At 38.2% G+C, this 19,891-nt stretch overlaps 2 protein-coding genes across 2 annotated transcripts in view; both read right to left on the reverse strand.

Moving 5' to 3' along the window:
- PBLD (phenazine biosynthesis like protein domain containing) overlaps positions 1–19,891 on the reverse strand; it is a 49,533-nt gene that overhangs the window by 26,968 nt on the left and 2,674 nt on the right. The gene's annotated exons all lie outside the window — the stretch shown is intronic.
- RUFY2 (RUN and FYVE domain containing 2) overlaps positions 1–19,891 on the reverse strand; it is an 85,238-nt gene that overhangs the window by 7,806 nt on the left and 57,541 nt on the right. The window lies entirely within an intron of this gene.

The following is a 19,891-nucleotide window of genomic DNA, read 5'->3' on the forward strand; positions in this document are numbered from 1 at the left end:
GATCCGAACCTGCAAACCCCAGGCCACCAAAGCAGAGCATGTGAACTTAACCACTACACCACCAGGCCAGGCCCTTAAGTTATTTCTAATTTTTCACTCATAAAGATAATGTAGGGATCAAATGGTTGAATGTAAATCTTGGTCTGCATTTCTGATTCTTTAATTATACTAGATTCCTAAAAGTGAAATCCCTAGGTCAAAGTGTATAGATATCTTAACTTACACATACAGTTAAATTTATTTTCAGAAAGAGTGTACTGGGGCTGGCCCCATGGCTGAGTGGTTAAGTTCACATGCTCTGGTTCAGCGGCCTGGGGTTTTGTTGGTTTGGTTCCTGGGCGTGGACATGGCACCACTTGTCAGGCCATGCTGAGGCGGCATCCCACATAGCACAACCAGAAGGACCTACAGGTAGAATATACAACTGTGTGCTGGGGGGCTTTGAGGAGAAGAAGAAACAACAAAAAAAATAATAAAGAGTGTACCCATTTAGATAGCATATGAAAGTGTCCTACCCATTGCTAATCTGATAGATAAAAAATCTTGAGTTTTCATTTGTGTTTCTTGAATTATTCTAACTAGACTATAAAGAGCATAAAGTCAGAACTTGTTCTTGTTTTCCTTCACTGCTATAATTTCAGTTCCTAGAACAGTGCCTGGCACACAATAAGTATTTATTGAATTAATTAAGTGAATACACTGAGCATACATCAAAACTGGACTTTCATACATTGACTGACAGAGTTTCTCAACATGGTATCATCTGCCAGCCAACATTTCAGTTTTAGTAGCATCACCATTATTGGCAGTACATTGCAGTTTGTTTATGCAATTATTTGGAAGTTTTATTATAGGTTGCTCTGATTTTAGAAAATTTGAATGAAGAACAGAAACAAATTAAGGTCCTGATACTGAAGCATAGTTTTCATAAATTTAACAGAATTGACATTGTTATGGAAATCATAGGTGTGCCAAAAGGAACAATGTTGAACTTCATTGAACTCATTGAACTTCAGCCTCATTGGTCCTAGCCATCAGCTACATGTTCAACTGGATGAGAAAATATATATTGAAAAGATTGTCTAATTTTTCTACAGTGATCATGAATTATATGTGCAAGTTTTAAAAATAAAATGTTTGGGGGCTGGCCCAGTGGCGTAGTGGTTAAGTTTGCACTCTCCACATTGGCAGCCCAGGGTTGGCAGGTTCGGATCCCGGGTGTAGACCTAACACCACTCGTCAAGCCACACTGTGGAAGCACCCCACATAAAGTAGAGGAAGACTGGCACAGATGTTAGCTCAGCAACAATCTTTCTCAAGCAAAAAGAAGAAGATTGGCAATAGATGTTAGCTCAGGGCCAGTCTTCCTCACAAAAATAAATAAATAAATGTTTGTTTAAATGGTCTTCTGAAGTTTTCATAACCTAACTCACTACAGAAGAATAAAATTTTACAACTAAGTACTTTATCAGGCTCCCAGAAAAACTACATTGCTTCTCAAATGAAAACATTTATTTAAAGGGAAAAAATTCTCAAAGACTCTAACAGCCAACGTCATTAGCCTGTTTAACAGCCACCGCCCTCCACCCCTCCACCGCACACCCCCCCCACCCCCCTGCCCGACACACACACTGGTACTTCTCTTTTCCTAAAAGAAATCTGATTTTGTTTGGGGAGGCAATGTGCCCAGCCCCATCAATGAATCATAAATGGTCTAAGCCAATCAGGATGATCTCATTCTCCTTTGCCAGATGCTCACTATTCCACATTCTCTTGTAGCTAGAGATGTCTATATGACCCAATTGGGGTAAGATTGCTGGAGGGATTCTGGGGAAAATCTTTTGCTTTCTGATAAAAGGGCAGATCTGACAGGAGAGTGGACTGCCACTGCCCCCCCTCTTTTTCCTGTCTTGAACATGTTGCTGATGCCTGGAAATGCAACAATAATCTTTTGACCGTGAGGTGACAAATATGAAGATGAAAAGCTAACAAACTAGGTAAGAAATAAAGAGTATAGGTTCTTGATGATATAGTTAACCTGCTAAATAAACATGAGAAGCTCCTACTTCCAAACTTCTTAAGTAAACAACAAATCATTGTTAGTCCATGTCGTAGCAAAAATAATCATTCAAATCATTGTTAGTCCATGTCGTAGCAAAATAATGGCTCCCCAAAGATGTCCACATCCAAATTCCAAGAGCCTGTGAATACGTTATGTTACGTGGCAAGGGGGAATGAAGGTTGCAGATGGGATTAAGGCTGCTAATCAACTGACCTTAAAATAAAATTACTCTGGGTTATCCAGTGGGCCCAATGTCATAGGGGTCTTTAAAAAGGGAAGAGGGTGGCAAAAAAAGTCCAAGTCAGAGAGAGATTTGAACATGCTATGAGGCTGGCTTGAGGATGGAGGAAGGAGCCACAAGCCAAGGACTGTAGGTGGCCTTTAGAAATCAGAAAAGGCAAGGAAACAAATTCTCCCCTAGAGCCTCCAGAAGGAGCAAATGTGGATTAGCCAGTTCAGGATGCCATAACAAATACCATAGACTGAGTAGCTTAAACCACAGAAATTTATTTTCTCACAATTTGAGAAGTCTAAGATCAACATGCTGACAAATTTGGTTCCTGGTGAGGACTCTCCTCCTGGCTTATAGACAGCCACCTTTTTGCTATGCCCTCACATGGCAGAGGGAGGAAGGGAGCAAGCTCTCTTGTACCTCTTCTTCTTTTTTTTTTTTATTGAGTTCATAATGGTTTACATCAATGTGAGATTTCAGTTGTACATTTTTTCTTGACTGTCACCACATAAGTGCTCCCCTTCACCTCCTGTGCCCACCCCTCACCCCCCTTCCCCTGGTAACCACTGAACTGTTCTCTTTGTCCATGTGTTTGTTTATATTCCACATATGAGTGAAATCATATGGTGTTTGTCTTTCTCAGTCTGGCTGATTTCACTTAGCATAATTCCCTCCAGGTCCTTCCATGTTATTGCAAATGGGATGAATTTGTCTTTTTTTTATGGCCAAGTAGTATTCCATTGTATATATGTACCACATCTTCTTTATCCAGTCATCAGCCGATGGGCACTGGGATTGTTTCCATGTCTTGGCTGTTGTGAATAGTGCTACAATGAACATGGGGGTGCATATGCTACTTTGAATTGTTGATTTCAAATTGTTTGGGTAGATAGCCAGTAGTGGGATAGCTGTGTCGTATGGTAGTTCTATTTTTAGTTTTTTGAGGCATCTCCATACTGTTTTCCATAGTGGCTGCACCAGTTTGCATTCCTACCAGCAGTGTATGAGGGTTCCCTTCTCTCCACACCCTCTCCAACATTTGTTATTTTTAGTCTTAGTTATTATAGCCATTTTAACAGGTGTGAGGTGGTATCTTAGTGTAGTTTTGATTTGCATTCTCCTGCTGATTAGTGATGTTGAACATCTTTTCATGTGTTTATTGGCCATCTGTATATCTTCTTTGAAAAAATGTCTGTTCATCTCTTCTGCCCATTTTTTGATCAGGCTGTTTGTTTTTTTATTGTTCAGTTGTGTGAGTTCCTTACACATTATGGAGATTAACCCTCGTCAGATATATGATTTGCAAATGTTTTCTCCCAAGTGGTGGCTTGTCTCTTTGTTTTGATTCTAGTTTCCTTTGCTTTGCAGAAGCTCTTTGGTCTCATGAACTCCCACTTGTTTATTTTCTCTTTTGTTTCCCTTGTCTGAGAAGACATGGTATTTGAAAAGATCCTTATTAGTTCAATGTCAAAGAATGTACTGCCAATATTATCTTCCAGGAGTTTTATAGTTTCAGGATGTATCTTCAAGTCTCTGATCCATTTCGAGTTTATTTTTGTGTATGGCGTGAGATTGTGGTCTACCTTCATTCTTTTGTGTGGGCTTTCCAGTTTTCCCAGCACCATTTATTGAAGAGACTATCTTTTCTCCATTGTATGTTCTTGGCACCTTTGTTGAAGATTAGCTGTCTGTAGATGTGTGGTTTTATTTCTGGGCTTTCAGTTCTGTTCCATTGATCTGGGTGCCTGTTTTTGTACCAGTACCATGCCGTTTTGATCTCTACGGCTTTGTAGTACATTTTGAAGTCAGGGATTGTGATACCTCCAGCTTTGTTCTCTTTTCTCAGGATTGCCTTAGCAAGTTGAGGTCTTTGGTTGCCCCATATGAATTTTAGGATGCTTTGCTCTATTTCCATGAAGAATGTCACTGGGATTCTGATTGGGGATTGCATTGAATCTATAGATTGCTTTGGGTAGTATGGACATTTTAACTATGTTTATTCTTCCAATCCATGAGCAAGGAATCTCTTTCCATCTCTTTATGTCATTATCAATTTCTTTCAGTAATGTCTTATAGTTTTCATTGTATAAGTCCTTCACCTCCTTGGTTAAATTTATTCCTAGGTACTTTATTTTTTTAGTTGTGATTGCAATTGGAATTGTATTCTTGAGCTCTCTTTCTGTTAGTTCGTTATTGGAGTATAGAAAAGCAACTTATTTTTGTAAATTGACTCTGTACCCTGCAACTTTACTGTAGTTGTTAATTATTTCTACTAGTTTTCTGATGGATTTTTTGGGGTTTTCTATATATAAGATCATGTCGTCTGCAAACAGCAAGAGTTTCACTTCTTCATTCCCTATTTGGATTCCTTTTATTCCTTTTCGTTGCCTAATTGCTCTGGCCAAAACCTCCAGTACTATGTTAAATAAGAGTGGTGATAGTCGGCATCCTTGTCTTGTTCCTGTTCTCAGGGGGATGGCGTTCAGTTTTTGCCCATTGAGTATGATGTTGTTTGTGGGTTTGTCACATATGGCCTTTATTATGTTGAGGTAATTGCCTTCTATCCCAAATTTGTTAAGAGTTTTTATCATAAATGGCTGCTGGATCTTGTTAAATGCTTTCTCTACATCTATTAAGATGATCACGTGCTTTTTATTCCTCAATTTATTGATGTGGTGTATCATGTTGATGGATTTGTGGATGTTGAACCATCCCTGTATCCCTAGTATGAATCCCACTTGATCATGATGTCTGATCCTTTTGATGAATTGCTGAATTCAGGTTGCCAAAATTTTGTTGAGGATTTTTGCATCTATGTTCATCAGTAGTGTTGGCCTGTAATTTTCCTTTTTTGTGCTGTCCTTGTGAGACTTTGGTATCAGAGTGATGTTGGCCTTGTAGAATGTGTTAGGAAGTGTTCCATCTTCCCTAATTTTTTGGAATGACTTGAGAAGGATAGGTATTAAATCCTCTCTGAAAATTTGGTAAAATTCCCCAGTAAAGTTGTCTGGTCCTGGGGTTTTATTCTTTGGGATGCTTTTGATTACTGTTTCAATCTCTTTCCTTGCGATTGGTCTATTCAGATTATTTCTTTTTGACTCAGCTTTGAGAGATTGTAAGAGTCTAAGAATTTATCCATTTCCTCTAGGTCATCCATTTTGTTGGCATATAGTTTTTTGTAGTATTCTCTTATAATCCGTTGGATTTCTGTGGAGTCTGTTGTTATTTCTCCTCTTTCATTTCTGATTTTGTTTATCTGAGCTTTCTCTCTCTTTTTCTTTGTAAGTCTGGCTAGGGGTTTGTCAATTTTATTTATCTTCTCAAAGAACCAGCTCTTTGTTTCATTGATCCTTTCTATCGCCTTTTTTGTTTCAATAGCATTCATTTCTGCTCTGATTTTTACTATTTCTCTCCTTCTGCTGACTTTGGGCTTTGTTTGTTCTTCTTCTTCTAATTCAGTTAGGTGTAATTTGAGATTGCTTATTTGGGATTTTTCTTGTTTTTTAAGGTGAGCCTGTATTGTGATGAATTTCCCTCTTAATATGGCTTTTGCTGCATCCCATATGAGTTGGTATGGTTTGTTATCATTTTCATTTGTCTCCAGATATTTTTTGATTTCTCCTTTAATTTCTTCAATGATTCATTGGTTGTTCAATAGCATATTGTTTAGTCTCCAGATCTTTGTCCCTTTCTCAGCTTTTTTCTTGTAATTAATTTCTAGCTTTATAGCATTATGATCAGAGAAGGTGCTTGTTATTATTTCAATCTTAAATTTATTGAGGCTTGCCTTGTTGCCCAACATATGGTCTATCCTTGAGAATGTTCTGTGCGCACTTGAGAATAATGTGTATTCTGCTGTTTTTTTGATGAAGTGTTCTATATATGTCTATTAAGTCCAATCAGTTTAGCTTTCCAGTTAATTCCACTGTTTCCTTATTGATTTTCTGTCTGGATGATCTATCCATTGATGTGAGTGGATTGTTGAGGTCCCCTACTATTATTGTGTTATTATTAATATCTTCTTTTAGGCTTGTTAATAGTTGCTTTATGAAATCTGGTGCTCTTGTGTTGGGTGCATAGATATTTATAAGCATTATTTCTTCTTGATGGAGTGTCCCTTTCATCATTATATACTGCCCCTCTTTGTCTCTCTTTACCTGTCCTATCTTGAAGTCTACTTTGTTTGGTACAACTGCTGCAACACCTGCTTTCTTTTGTTTGCCATTAGCTTGGAGTATTGTCTTCCACTGCTTCACTCTGAGCCTGTGTTTGTCCTTGGAGCTGAGATGTGTTTCCTGGGGGCAGCAAATCATTGGGTCTTGTTCTTTAATCCATCTTGCCACTCTGTGACTTTTTATTGGAGAATTCAATCCATTTACATTTAGGGTGATTATTGATGTATGAGGGCTTAATGCTGTCATTATATCACTCGTTTTGGTTTTCCTGCAAGTCCTTTGTTTCTCCTCCTGTGTGTTTTGGTCTACCCATTGAATTATGTAGTTTTTTATAATGTGTTTCTTTGTTGTTTCCTTATTTATTCTTTGTGCTTTTTTGTTTAGTGGTTACCCTGAGGTTTGTATTCAGAATCTCATGTATAAGATAGTCCATTTTCTGATGGCCTCTTATTTTCTTAGTCCAAACTGATTCAGTCCCTTTCCTCCTTCCCTCCTAAGATGTTTTTCTCATATCTTATTCCAATTTGTGTTGTGAGTTTGTGGCTAAAGTGACAGGATTGAATTGTTTTTGGTGTTTTCCTTCCCTATAGGCTAATGCTATAGTTGAATGTCTCCTATCCTATTCTGATTCTGCCTACCTATTTGTCTCCTTATTCTGTGTTTTGTGACCTCTTTCTACCTTTTTTTCTTTTTTCAGGTATGAGGGCCTTCTTGAGGATTTCCTGTAAAGGGGTGGGGGGGGGGGAGTCTCATGGCTACAAAGTCCCTTAGCTTTTGTTCGTCTGGGAAAGATTTCATTTCTCCCTCATATCTGAAGGATATTTTTGCTGGATAGAGTATTCTTGGCTGAAGATTCTTGTCTTTTAAAGTTTTGAATATGTCATTCCATTCTCTCCTAGCTTGTAAGGTGTCTGCAGAGAAATCCAGTGAAAGCCTGATAAGGGTTCCTTTGTAGGTTATTTTCTTCTGCCTTGCTGCCCTTAGTATTCTTTCTTTGTCATTCATTTTTGCCAGTTTTACTACTATATGCCTTGCAGCAAGTCTTTTTACATTGACAAATCTAGGAGATCTGGAAGCTTCTTCCACACATATTTCCTTCTCTTTCCCTAGATTTTGGAATTTCTCTGCTATTATTTCTTTGAACACACTTTCTGCTCCATTCTCCTTCTCCTTACCTTCTTGAATACCTATAATTCTTATGTTGCATTTCCTCATTGAGTCAGATATTTCTCAGAGACTTTCTTCATTTCTTTTTAGTCTTAGTTCTTTTAGCTTAGTTCTTTAGTTCTCTCTCCTCCTCTGTCTGGAGCATTTCAACACATCTATCTTTGATTATGCTGATAGACTCTTCTACGATGTCCACTCGAGCATTCAGGGAATCCATATTTTGCTTTTTGTTTGTTTTTGTTTTTTAAGATTTTATTTTTCCTTTTTCTCCCCAAAGCCCCCCAGTACATAGTTGTATATTTTTAGTTGTGGGTCCTTCTAGTTGTGGCATGTGGGATGCTGCCTCAGCATGGCTTGATGAGCGGTTCCATGTCTGTGCCCGGGATGCAAACCAGCGAAACCCTGGGCCACCGAAGCAAAGCACACAAACTTAACCACTCGGACATGGGGCTGGCCCCCGTATTTTGTTCTATCTCTTCCAGTGTGTCTTTCATCTCTAATATTTCTAACTGATTCTTCTTTGTAGCTTCAATCTCTTTTGTGAAGTAGCTCCTGACCTCATTGAATTGTTTCTCTACATTCTCTTTTACCTCGTTGAGTTTTTTGATGATAGCTGTTTTGAATTCATTGTCATTTAGCTTACATATTTCTGTGTCCTCAGGACTGAGTTCTGGGTGTTTGTCATTTTCTTTCTGATCTGGAGATTTGATGTAGTGTCTGATGTTGGAAAGTCAGGTCTTTCTCATTTTGATATTATTCGGTTGCAGTTACAGCCTATCGCCACTGGGTGGGGGTTGAGAGCCATGTATTCTGAGCCCTCCACCTTCAGCAGAGATCCCAGGCATTGGAGCAGCCTGGGGCAGGTTGGGAGAGTGGAGCTTTCTCCTGCGTGAGCTCCAGGATTTCTCGATCAGCTCTCACTATCTGGTCTCCTGGGGTCTTGGCTGATGAGGTCCCCCCTGAAAGCTTTTGCCCCATTAGAGGGCTTTTGGTGATCCCACAAACAAACGACCCCTCCCCCGCTCCTTCTCTCATGGATCCTCCTGGGGTCATGGATCGCAGTCTTTAGGGGAGGCAACGAAGTTCTCTCTTACCCCATTTCAGCTCCTCCGATGGGGGCTTCAGCCTCTCTGCCCTCCGTCATGTGACTGCATGTCTCTCCAAGGTTTTTGTGTTGTAGGAATGTCTTCTGTTGGAGTATCAATGTCCCTCTTTGATGTATGTTGGAGGGGAAAGAGTCCTGGGCAAGTTCACTCTGCCATGATGCTGACATCACTGTCTTGTACCTCTTCTTATAAGAACATTAATCCCATCATGAGGGCCCCACATTCATGACCTCCTCTAAATCTAATTATCTCCCAAAGGCCCCATCTCCAAATACGATCACATTGGGGGTTACAGCTCTAAGATGTGAATCTGGTGGGGAGGGGACACAATTCAGTCCATAGCAGCAGCCCTGCCAACACCTTGATTTTAGTCCAGTGAGACCCATTTTGGACTTTTGATCTCCAGAAGTATAAAACAATAAATTTGTGTTGTTGTCAGCCACTAAGTTTGTGGTAATTTGTTAGAGCAGCAATAGTAAACTAATATAGTCCAATATTCTGTTACTTGTAGCCCAACACAATCTTAACTTCTTCAAAAATTTCCAAGAACAATAATAGTTAATACTTATTGAGCACTTATTATGTGTTAGACATGATTCTAAGAACATCTAATCCTCAGAGAACCCCCATGAAATAGATATTATTATAATCTCCATCTCCATTTTACAGATAAATAAATGGAAGCTTAGAGAACTTAAGTAACTTGCCCCAGATCATACATTTAGGCAATGCCTAAATTTGAACCCAAATAGTCTAACTCCAGAGTCCATGTTCTTAACCATTATGCCTTAGAATGTATCCAAGGATGAGAATTTGAGAGACCTCCACTTAAGGAACTAAAATCTTAGTTCCATGAAACTGTAAACTATCACTGCATAAGAGAAATTTTGTCTTAAGTATTAAAATAATTTTTTTAGACCATCATTAAAACAAAAACTCAGAGTTTAAAAATTCTCTTAGAATTTGCAGACACTCAAGAATACAAAGGACCTTGGAACAAGAAACCCTAGAAAGCTGTATTATTTTATGTATGAAAACTAAAGATTTATTTCTGAATAAATAACAAGAGTTGGCCAAGTATAAGTTTATGAAGCATTTTATTTGTTCTAGAACAGTAGTTCTCAGGTTTTAGCATGCAACAGAATCATCTGCGGGACTTGTTAAAACAGATTGCTGGACTCCATGCCCAGAATTTCTGACTTTGTAAGTGTAAGGTGGGGCCCAAGAATTTACATTTCTAACAAGTTCCCAGGTGATGCTGATGCTGCACTTGGACAATCACTATAGAAACAGCATGAAATTTATAATACCATAAATGTATAAAAAATATTTTTCTAAAATGTGTTATATGATTTTATTTTAATTTTTATTCTGGGTCAAAAGGTAGAAAAGGGAATTTTTAAATTCATCTAATTTAATCAGTTAACATCCCTATTTATATTCCATGCTGGCAGATTATGCTTAAGGTAGGCCTCACATTAACAATCTAAATTTCAAAAATTACTGTGTATTTCCTAAATTCCATGCATATACTATACTTTGGGGATAAAAGATGAACAAGTCACTAACTCTCTCTCAAGGAATTCTCAGCCAGTGGGAACACCAATGTAAAAATTATAATATGAAAGAAAAAGATATAGATAAAATGCTTAGGAACACAATGAAAGAGCAAGAGACTGTCTCCTGCCCATGAGACAGTCAGAGGGAAATCCAGAGATGAGGTGACATTGGAGTGGGTCCAAAAACACAAAAAAGTGTTCGGCAGTTCCAGTAGATGGGAACAGGCATCTTTGACAAAGTGCATGGGTGGATCACAAGGCAAGCAAATGGATGTGGAAATACAGGGAGGAGATACGAGAAGGTGAAGACGAGGCTATAAAGACCTGCTGGAGCCAATGTTCATGATTTGGTCTTCATCTTTGTGGGTTCAGAAATCCAAAGTTCAGTTCAACAGCTACTGTGTGCTGGGCTCCAATGCTAAGTGCCCAGGGAGAGGAGAGAGGCTCATGAGCCATAACTCTCTCCCTGAGGATCTAATCTAGAATTTATTTCTGAGGATGTCTCTCTTTTTTTCTCTCTCTCCTTAAAATTAATTTTTATTTCATTTCTGTGAGGAAAAACCAGCTTTAACCACCTCTGAATTGCTGAGAGAAAATTTGAGGCAGGTAAAGTTTAAGCAACTTGCCTTTCTTTACCCAGTAAGTGTGAAGCCGGGTACCTGAGGGTTACTGTAAATATTCATTAAGAAAATGATTACCTTTCAACTTTGTTCCCAACACACACATAGATGAAAAGAAGTTACTCTTGTTAATTTGTTGTTTTCTTGTTTAACCTGAGGGGTAACTCAAGGGTGACAAGGATTTATGAGCTTGTTTTGCAGAAGAAAAAGAATGCCTTCAAGGAAGTTACAATCACCAGATAACCAGCCCCCAGCTGCCCTTGACACCCAGAAGTCAGATTGCCCAAGGGCTTATCTGGAGTGAAAGAAACACGGATTACCCTTGTTTCTCCAAAACTACTTTTGTCAAGCCCCTTAGCTCCATAAAACCCCCTGCTTTCTTCTTCTGTGAAGCCAGATTTGAGAGAACCCATCCTCCTACCTTGTCATTTTGGCTGATTGGAATAAACCTTTCTCCATCTCTAAGCACTCGTCTCAGTGATTGGCTTAGTGCACATCAGCAGGAACTTATGATTAAGAGGTTCAGTATCAAGTGGGCTTGCACAAATTCTGACATCCTGGTCAACCTGATGGCTGGTCCTGAGGTGCAGCTATCAGGCAGGTCTCTGTGCAGCTATGAGGCAGAGTATTTTATTTATTTATTTAGAGGAAGATTAGCCCTGAGCTAACATCTGCCGCCAATCCTCCTCTTTTTGCTGAGGAAGACTGGCCCTGAGTTAACATCTGTGCCCATCTTCCTCTACTTTATATGTGGGATGTCTACCACAGCATGGCTTGACAAGCAGTGCAGAGGTCCACACCAAGGATCCAAACCAGCGAACCCTAGGCCACTGAAGTGGAACATGTGAACTTAACCACTGTGCCACCAGGCCAGCCCCTCGGGAGAGTGTTTTTTAAATGACCCAAATAATTTAAATTATCCTTCACTAGTTTCATTCACATTCCATTTGGACCCCTAGAGTGGCTTTCTATACCCCTCAATAATGCCAAACAAATATGCTGTTTAAATAGAAATCAATTACCCCCAGAGGGTACAAGCTCATAAATTTAAATTCATATAATTTCTCAACTAGTCATATTTTTAACTCTTTTTTTAAGTTGGTTTTTAATCACCAATTTAGTATACAGATATAATTTCCTTATAAACAATAAGATAGTACAGAAAAAACTAAAATCCCACTTGATAATTCCCTGTCCAACTAACTTTCCCAGAGGTCTATCAGGTTTATTTTTGAGAACACAACAGACACTTCCTTGAGTTCTAATCTTGGTTCCATTTACAATGTACATGTAGGGAAATCATAAACCTCTCTTGTTCAAATAGCTTAGTCATTAAACCTACCCATGGGTGTGCCTGGGAACACCAATGCTTATTTGCCCCTCTGCAATAGTCTTAGTTTGTTTACACTCTCCTGTAGCTACACACAACAGAAAGTGGATTCCTGTTATTCTGTTGCTGTTAGCATAAAAGAACCCACTTAGCTTTTGTTTATGACTCCTGCCTCAAAACTAGGCTACTCAGTAATAAATGCCAGTTTAGTTCTTTAAAAATGTAAATACTTAATAATAGAGTACTGGCATTCAAGGTGTACATCAACACTGTCTACTTTACTAGCTGGTGAAAAGAAAAGGAGTATAAAAAAGAATTAGAAATTATAAGTAAAACAAGTTTTAAATCAAAATTTGGAAGAAAATTTATTTTTAAATTAGTTTCATCTAGTTACTAAGATTTTAGATATACAGCACTCAATTCCTTTGTGTTTACTTTTATGCATATTTCCTAGACTTAATAGAGGTTCTGGAAGACTGCCTTTTTTAAAATATTTATAAGCTAGTTCTGAATTCCTCAACTACATTTATGTTCAAACACCCACTGTTTTGGAAATTTTTCACTTTCCTGTTAAAGTTTACAGTTCTCATCTTATCATCATGACTTACCATTTATCAACCAAATTTTTAGAAAATATTTTGCCTATTTGAAAACAAGACCCATATTCTTGTTTCAAGAAGTTCAAGGGGTTGAAGCAAATTCCAGAAAATAGGTTATAAACTGATGTGATTATCCTTTGTAAGCAAGAAAAACATGATTCAGTACTTTGCAGTGGTAAAACCCTTAGCATATGGCAAAAATTGCCTAAGTTCTTTCTACTGCTCTACAAAGAAGCCGTATTTGACTATCCAACTGTACTGCATGTTTATATTTTGAATTTTGAACTTTTGGACAGTCTCACAGTTAGAGACATTAATCTTTTTGTAAAGGACTGATGGAGTCTTGCCCTATCTTGAAATTAATGGGGAAAACTGGGTCTACAGAGTCTTTAGAGAAAAATACTACCTATCTCTCTACATACATACTATTTGGATTTAACTTTAGCAATGGTGGGAAATAATGTTTTTTGAAAATTCCATAATTATTACAATCTCATAAATAAGTAAACAAAATAATAACTTTTAAAACCTTCTAGTCCTCTCTACTTATATGTATCTTTCTGTTCTTTTCAAGTACACTTACAAATACATGCTTACAAGATGTATATGTATTCTTTATATATATTCATATATATGCATATATATATAATATCTAGTTAACACAAAAGAAAGCAGTAATGGAGAAATAGAGGAGCAATAAAGACATAAGACATATAGAAAACAAATAGCAAAATGGTAGACTTAAACCCTACCTTATCAGTAATTACATTAAATGTAAGTAGACTAAACTCTCTAATCAAATGGCAGAGATCAGCAGAATGGATTTTTTTTTTTTTAAGTTGTAACTATATGCTTTCTATAAGAGACAAACTTTAAATTCAAAGACACAAATAGGTTGAAAGTAAAAAAAAAAAAAAAAGGGAAAAAGATACGGCATGCAAAGAGTAACCAAAAGAGAGCTGGAGCGCTATACTAATATCAGACAAAATAGACTTTAAGGAAGAACATTTTATAACGATAAAAGGATCAATCCATTAGGAAGATATGACAATTATAAACATATACGCACCTAACAACAGAACCCCAAAATAAATGAAGCAAAAACTGACAGAATTGGAGGAAATATATAATTCAATAATTATAGTTGGAGACTTCCAATTATAGAACTGGACAGAAGATCAACAAAGAAACAGAAGACTTTAACAACACTGTAAACCAACTAGACCTAACAGACATCTATAGAACACTCCACAACAACAGTAAACACCACATTCTTCTCAAGTACACATGGAACTTTCTCCAGGATAGACCATATGTTAGGCCATAAAACAAGTCTCAATAAATTTAAAAGCTTGGAATCATACAAAGTATGTCCTTTGACCACAAGGGAATGAAAGTACATATCGATAACAAAAAGAAAAGGAAATTTGGAAAATGTGGAAATTAAACAACATTCCCCAATAATAAAAGGAACTAGGGTTCCTTGGAGAAATGGCCAATTCCAGGGCCAGGGCAGAAAAAATACGAGATGAGCCTAAAGCATCTTCTAGTACCAGAAAGTAAGGCAGTACTCAAAAAATAAAAAGGATAGGGGCATGTCAAAGGGACACAGGAGCCAATCTGAAAGGCTCCCAGTGGCTTAAGCAAGAACAATTTGAACAACAAAATAAGTAACGTGGTAGTGGCTTAGAACCCAGAGTATACAATGAATATCCATGAGTCTCTACTGACATAAATTAAAAAAGGAAGGAAGGAAGAAAAATCTCCCCTATAGAATAATTCAAAATAATTTATCTAGCTATTCTTCCTCCCAGGAAAGGGAGCTTAAATGCCCCTGCACCCTTGAGCATGGGCTGAACTCACTGATTTGTTTCCAAAGAGTGGCGCATAGGAAGAGGATAAAAAGTAACCCTACAGTGGAAAAATCTGGCAAACACTACCTCAGCCAGGTGATCAAGGGTAACATCATCAGTGATAACTCAGATTGGTAGCATGTACCCTTGACATGATATGATGAGAATGGCACTTTACCTCTTCTTCCCAAGAACCGCTGACCCCTGTCTAATCATGAAGAAAACATCATAAAAATCCCAGTTGAAGGATATTCTACAAAACACCTGACCAGAGGATGCTAAGGAGACCTGGCGACTACTGTCATGGAGTAGAGGGGTATACAGGAACTCTCTGTACTATCTTTACAACTTTTCTGCAATTCTACAACTATTTTAAAATCTAAGAATTATTATTTTTTTGTTTTTGTGTTTGTTTTTGAGAAAGACTAGCCCTCAGCTAACATCTGCTGCCAATCCTCCTCTTTTTGCTGAGGAAGACTGGCCCTGAACTAACATCCATGCCCATCTTCTTCTACTTTATAGGTGGGACGCCTGCCACAGCATGGCTTACCAAGCAGTGCCATGTCTGCACCTGGGACAGAACCGGCAAACCCTGGGCTGCCGAAGTGGAACGTGTGCACTTAACTGCTGTGCCACTGGGCCAGCTCCTAAAATCTAAGAATTACTTTTAAAAAAAGAAAAGAAAAGAAAAGAAAAAAAGGATCCAAGGCCTGCCAATAACCACGTAAGAGGGCTTGGAGGCAGATCCTCTGTCAGTTGAGCCTTGAGATAACCACAGCTCCAGCTGACCCTTTGCAGCTTTATAAGTGACGGTGAACCAGAGGCACCCAGCTAAGCTGCCCCCAGACTTCCGACCCACAGAAACTATGAAATAATAAGAGTTTTCTGTTTTAAGCTGCTAAGTTTTAGGGTAATTTAACAGCAATAATGACTAACACAGTACAATTTCTTTTATGTATAATACTTGGAAGCACCCCCTACAAAACTCAGGGACAAGTTGTATTCTGTCTGTTTGATAGTTATAATCCTCATTAGAAGTTAATAAATTCTGGGGTTGGCCCTGTGGCCTAGTGGTTGAGTTCAGTGTGCTCCACTTGGGCAGCCCATGTTCATGGGTTGGGATCCTGAGCACGGACCTACGCCACTCATCACCCAGGCTGTGGCAGTGTCCCACATATAAAAAATGGAGGAAGACTGGCACAGACGTTAGCTCAGGGCTAATTTTCCTCAGCAAAAAATAAAAATAAGTTAATAAATTCTCATTCTGTTTTTTACAACAGATTCTACAGCAAATTTACTTAGCCTGAGCCTATCCCCAAGAACTTCCAGAATATAGAAGAAAAATATATGTTGACGAATGCCAAATCTATATCCCTAGCACATATTAATTTTCTACTAGACACATCCACTTAGATTATACATGGCATCTCAAAGTCAACATACCCAACATTCCTATTTCCTATGTCAGTTACTGTCCCCACCATCCAACCCTGAACCAAAAATAATTCATCCTTGACTTCTTTTCACTCATTCACCCACAGCCCTTCTAATCAATCACTAAATAAATCACAGCTCCACTTTCTGGAAGGGAGAGTAGCTAGATGAATTAATTTGAATGATTCTATATGAGAGATTTTTCTTCCTTCTTTCTTTTTTTCCTTCCTTCCCTCCTCCCAACCTACCCCCTTCCTTCCTTCCTTCCTTTCTACTTTTACTTATGTCAGAATCAGTTTGCTAATAGCTCCTAAGTATTTCTCAAAGACATCCTCTGATATCTATCCCTAATATTATTGTTCTAGATTACTCTGATATCTATCCCTAATATTATTGTTCTAGATTAAATGATCATCGTCTCTCCTGCACCTTCTCCTTGTCTCCTCTCTTCTCCTTTCAATGTCCACCCTCCATACTCCAACCAGAATTATCTAATTTGAGGTGGATCATCAACCGAAAAACAAAAGCCAAGCTTTACAGAGTAGGTACAAACTCCTTCAAGATCTGATTACAACCCACTCCATTTATTTGTTTTTTGTGTGTGAGGAAGATTGTCACTGAGCTAACACCTGTGCTAATCTTACCCTATTTTATGTGGGATGCCACCACAGTGTGGCCTGACGAACCATGCTAAGTCTGTGCCAGGGATCTGAACCCACGAACCCTGGGCCATCAAAGCAGAGCACACAAACTTAACCAGTACGCCACTAGGCTGGCCCCTCCCTTCATTTATTTTACAATGTTCCAAATGCTTAGAGCTCCCACTTCTACCAAGTTATTTCCTACCTCCATGCCTTGGATCTTACTGTGTCCTCGGCCTTTAATGCCTTTTCTATCTTTCACAGTCCAGCTAAATTTTACTTATCCTCTACCTTCAAGCTCAGGAGTTATCTCCTTCAGAAAGCATTCCTTGAAGCCCCAGGTTGTGCTAATGGTCCTATTCTGTGCTCCCCAAACACCCTGTGCTTACCCTATCTGGTCACTGCTATAGTTTAATATACTTTATCTATTTAATGGAATGTATCTATATGCTCCTGAAAGTCAGGGACAGCTTCACTTTATGTCCTTTATTTTTTGTGGACTGAAACATATATACTAACCTACTAGGAATTCAGGAATGCTCCCAACTCAATTTCCATTTTATTAATAACAACTGCATCAGCCAAATTAGAAAAACAGCAATATATTACATGTGAAATATTACTTATTCTGTCCACAGACAGTACTTGGTATTCATATGAATTCACAGATTTCCCTGGAATAATTTTCTGCCTCCTGACACAGTGCTCGGACACTGTACTCACCAAAGAAATTCTATTAAATTCACTGTTGAAATGAGTTTAACAGGAATGAACCACGTTTATTAACAATGACATGACAAACACACATGAAACAGGATGGGGCTAGAATTATTATTATTTTAACTACTAATCTCTATGCTATATAACAATGTAACAACCCAGTTTAGAGATTAAGAAACTGAGGTTCAGAAAAGCTAATTGCAGGGCCAGCCCCATGGCCAAGTGGTTAAGTTCGTGTGCTCCAGCTCTGGCGGCCCAGGGTTCCGCCAGTTCAGATCCTGGACACAGACCTAGCACCACTTATCAAGCCATGCTGAGGTGGTGTCCCACACAGCACAACTAGAAGGACCTACAACTAGCATATACAACTGTGTACTGGGGGGCTTTTGGGAGAAGAAAAAGAAAAAAGATTGGGAACAGATGTTAGCTCAGGTGCCAATCTTAAAAAAAAAAACAAGAAAGAAAAGTTAATTGCCTCAGAATCAAACAGCTGGTAGGTAAGTATCAAAACTGGGGTTGCAACCTAGGTCTGTCTGATTTCCTATGAAAGACAATTCTAAGTTTTGCCATTGATTTTTTTTTTGTAAACTCTGGAGCATTACTTTATCTCCTGATTCTTCTATTTCTTGGTCCATAACATAGTAACTTTGCTAGACTGTAGTGAAAATTAGTTATTTAAAGTGCCTCCACCCCCAAAATGACTCATTGTTTGTATACTGAGAGGCATAGGGACATATATAATGAAACCTATACTTTTATCTACCACTCAGAAGCTTAAAATCATGTGCAGGGGGAAACAGTCTGTTACTCTATCATCTGTGCTATGTTTTCTAAGTTATTAACGTGCTTATGACACATTAAAAGCAGTACAATAATTTAACTTGAATTCCTTAAGTAGCTGTCTTCCCAGCAATCCACTGGAAGAGAAAAAAATGTTCAATATTTTTAATTACTTGCAAACATTTCAGAATGAGTGCGTTAGGTGCTTTCTTCCTTTTAAGTTTCCATTGGATAACTTAGTGTATAATTATTAAAATTTGATGAGACCTTTTGGTTTCCCTAGTCCCAGGAGAACACTTACATGACTTAAAGAAACAAAAGTAACAAGAATGTAAACTGTGTAATTAAGCCTTGTCTTGAGAAATAATTTTGAATCATGACAAGGACGATCACTACCTTCTAAAGACAGTAGGCACATATGATATAATTCAAAGAACAAGCCTTTCACAAAACCTTAATAAGACAGATTTAGTCTTCAAAAGGCATTAACTACCTTCATTAGACACGCTCCTAGAAATTTATTTGTGGGTTTTGTTACATTTTTAGCTTATTTGCCTTTCAAATAGGCAAAAGATTATGATACTCAAGTGTTTTATGTTATTTTGGAATCCCACTGGTGGGATGTGAACAACTCTCTTAATCTGTTTCAGTTAACGTGCTTCCCTCCCTCAGAAGAGTGCAATCTCTCTCAATTTCTCTTTCTCTTTCTCCTCTGGCCCTGCATGGAATTTTCCTGTCCTCTTCATCCTGATGGTGTTAATAGATGATCACATGTTCATTGTCTTGTTTTCCTCCGGGTGGTATGTGTATTTCTATTTCCTTCTCCTTTTTCCTCTTTTTTCTCATTATGGCCTCTAACAAGATCCTTTCCAGGGTCCCTCTGATCTCTATGCTAATAGGAAAGCACTGAAATGACACAAAAGAATACAAAGAGAAAAAAAAAATCCCCAAAACAGCTGGGAGCCCTTAGTTCTAACCATCTCTATGGTAACAATTCCACAGAGATCAATCTGGAAACAATTCTGTAGGGATCATTGGAGTAGTGGTGAGCCAATCTCACCAAAACCTTACTTCAGGATTCAACTTGCAAATGGGAATAGTTGATAGACGTTTTTTTAGAAAAGTAGTAAAATAGGAATCCAAATAAAAATTAGGTTTACCCCTATATAGTTCACTTTTTTCCAACTCAAAACGTCTTACTTACTGTAATAATAAAAACGCAAAATGAATGTAGGTACTAATTTCAAGTCCTTCCTAAGCATTAACACCGGCAAACAGCAGAGTGCCCAATACAAAGAAATGGTGGCCAAAAAAACACAAAGAAAACATTGCAATTTGGTAGTGAAAAATCATTAGGATGATTTTATGAGTGTGGCCCATAACCTTACAAACTATGCGGAAAGAATGCCAAATTCAATCAGGCAGTAAATAGATTGTTTGAACTCAGGCAAGGGGTGAAAGGGATTACAGAATTCCATCTACCAAATCAGATTGGAAGACTAAAGGCATAAAGTAGTGATGTGACTTGAAACCAGGGAAGAATTCCATTTGAAGTGTGGGAGCTTGGAGTCTTACTAACACAGAAATTATTAAAAGAAATGAGTGCAGGGGGC

This window comes from Equus caballus, chromosome 1 (genome assembly GCF_041296265.1).
Source record: "Equus caballus isolate H_3958 breed thoroughbred chromosome 1, TB-T2T, whole genome shotgun sequence".
Classification (NCBI taxonomy): domain Eukaryota; kingdom Metazoa; phylum Chordata; class Mammalia; order Perissodactyla; family Equidae; genus Equus; species Equus caballus.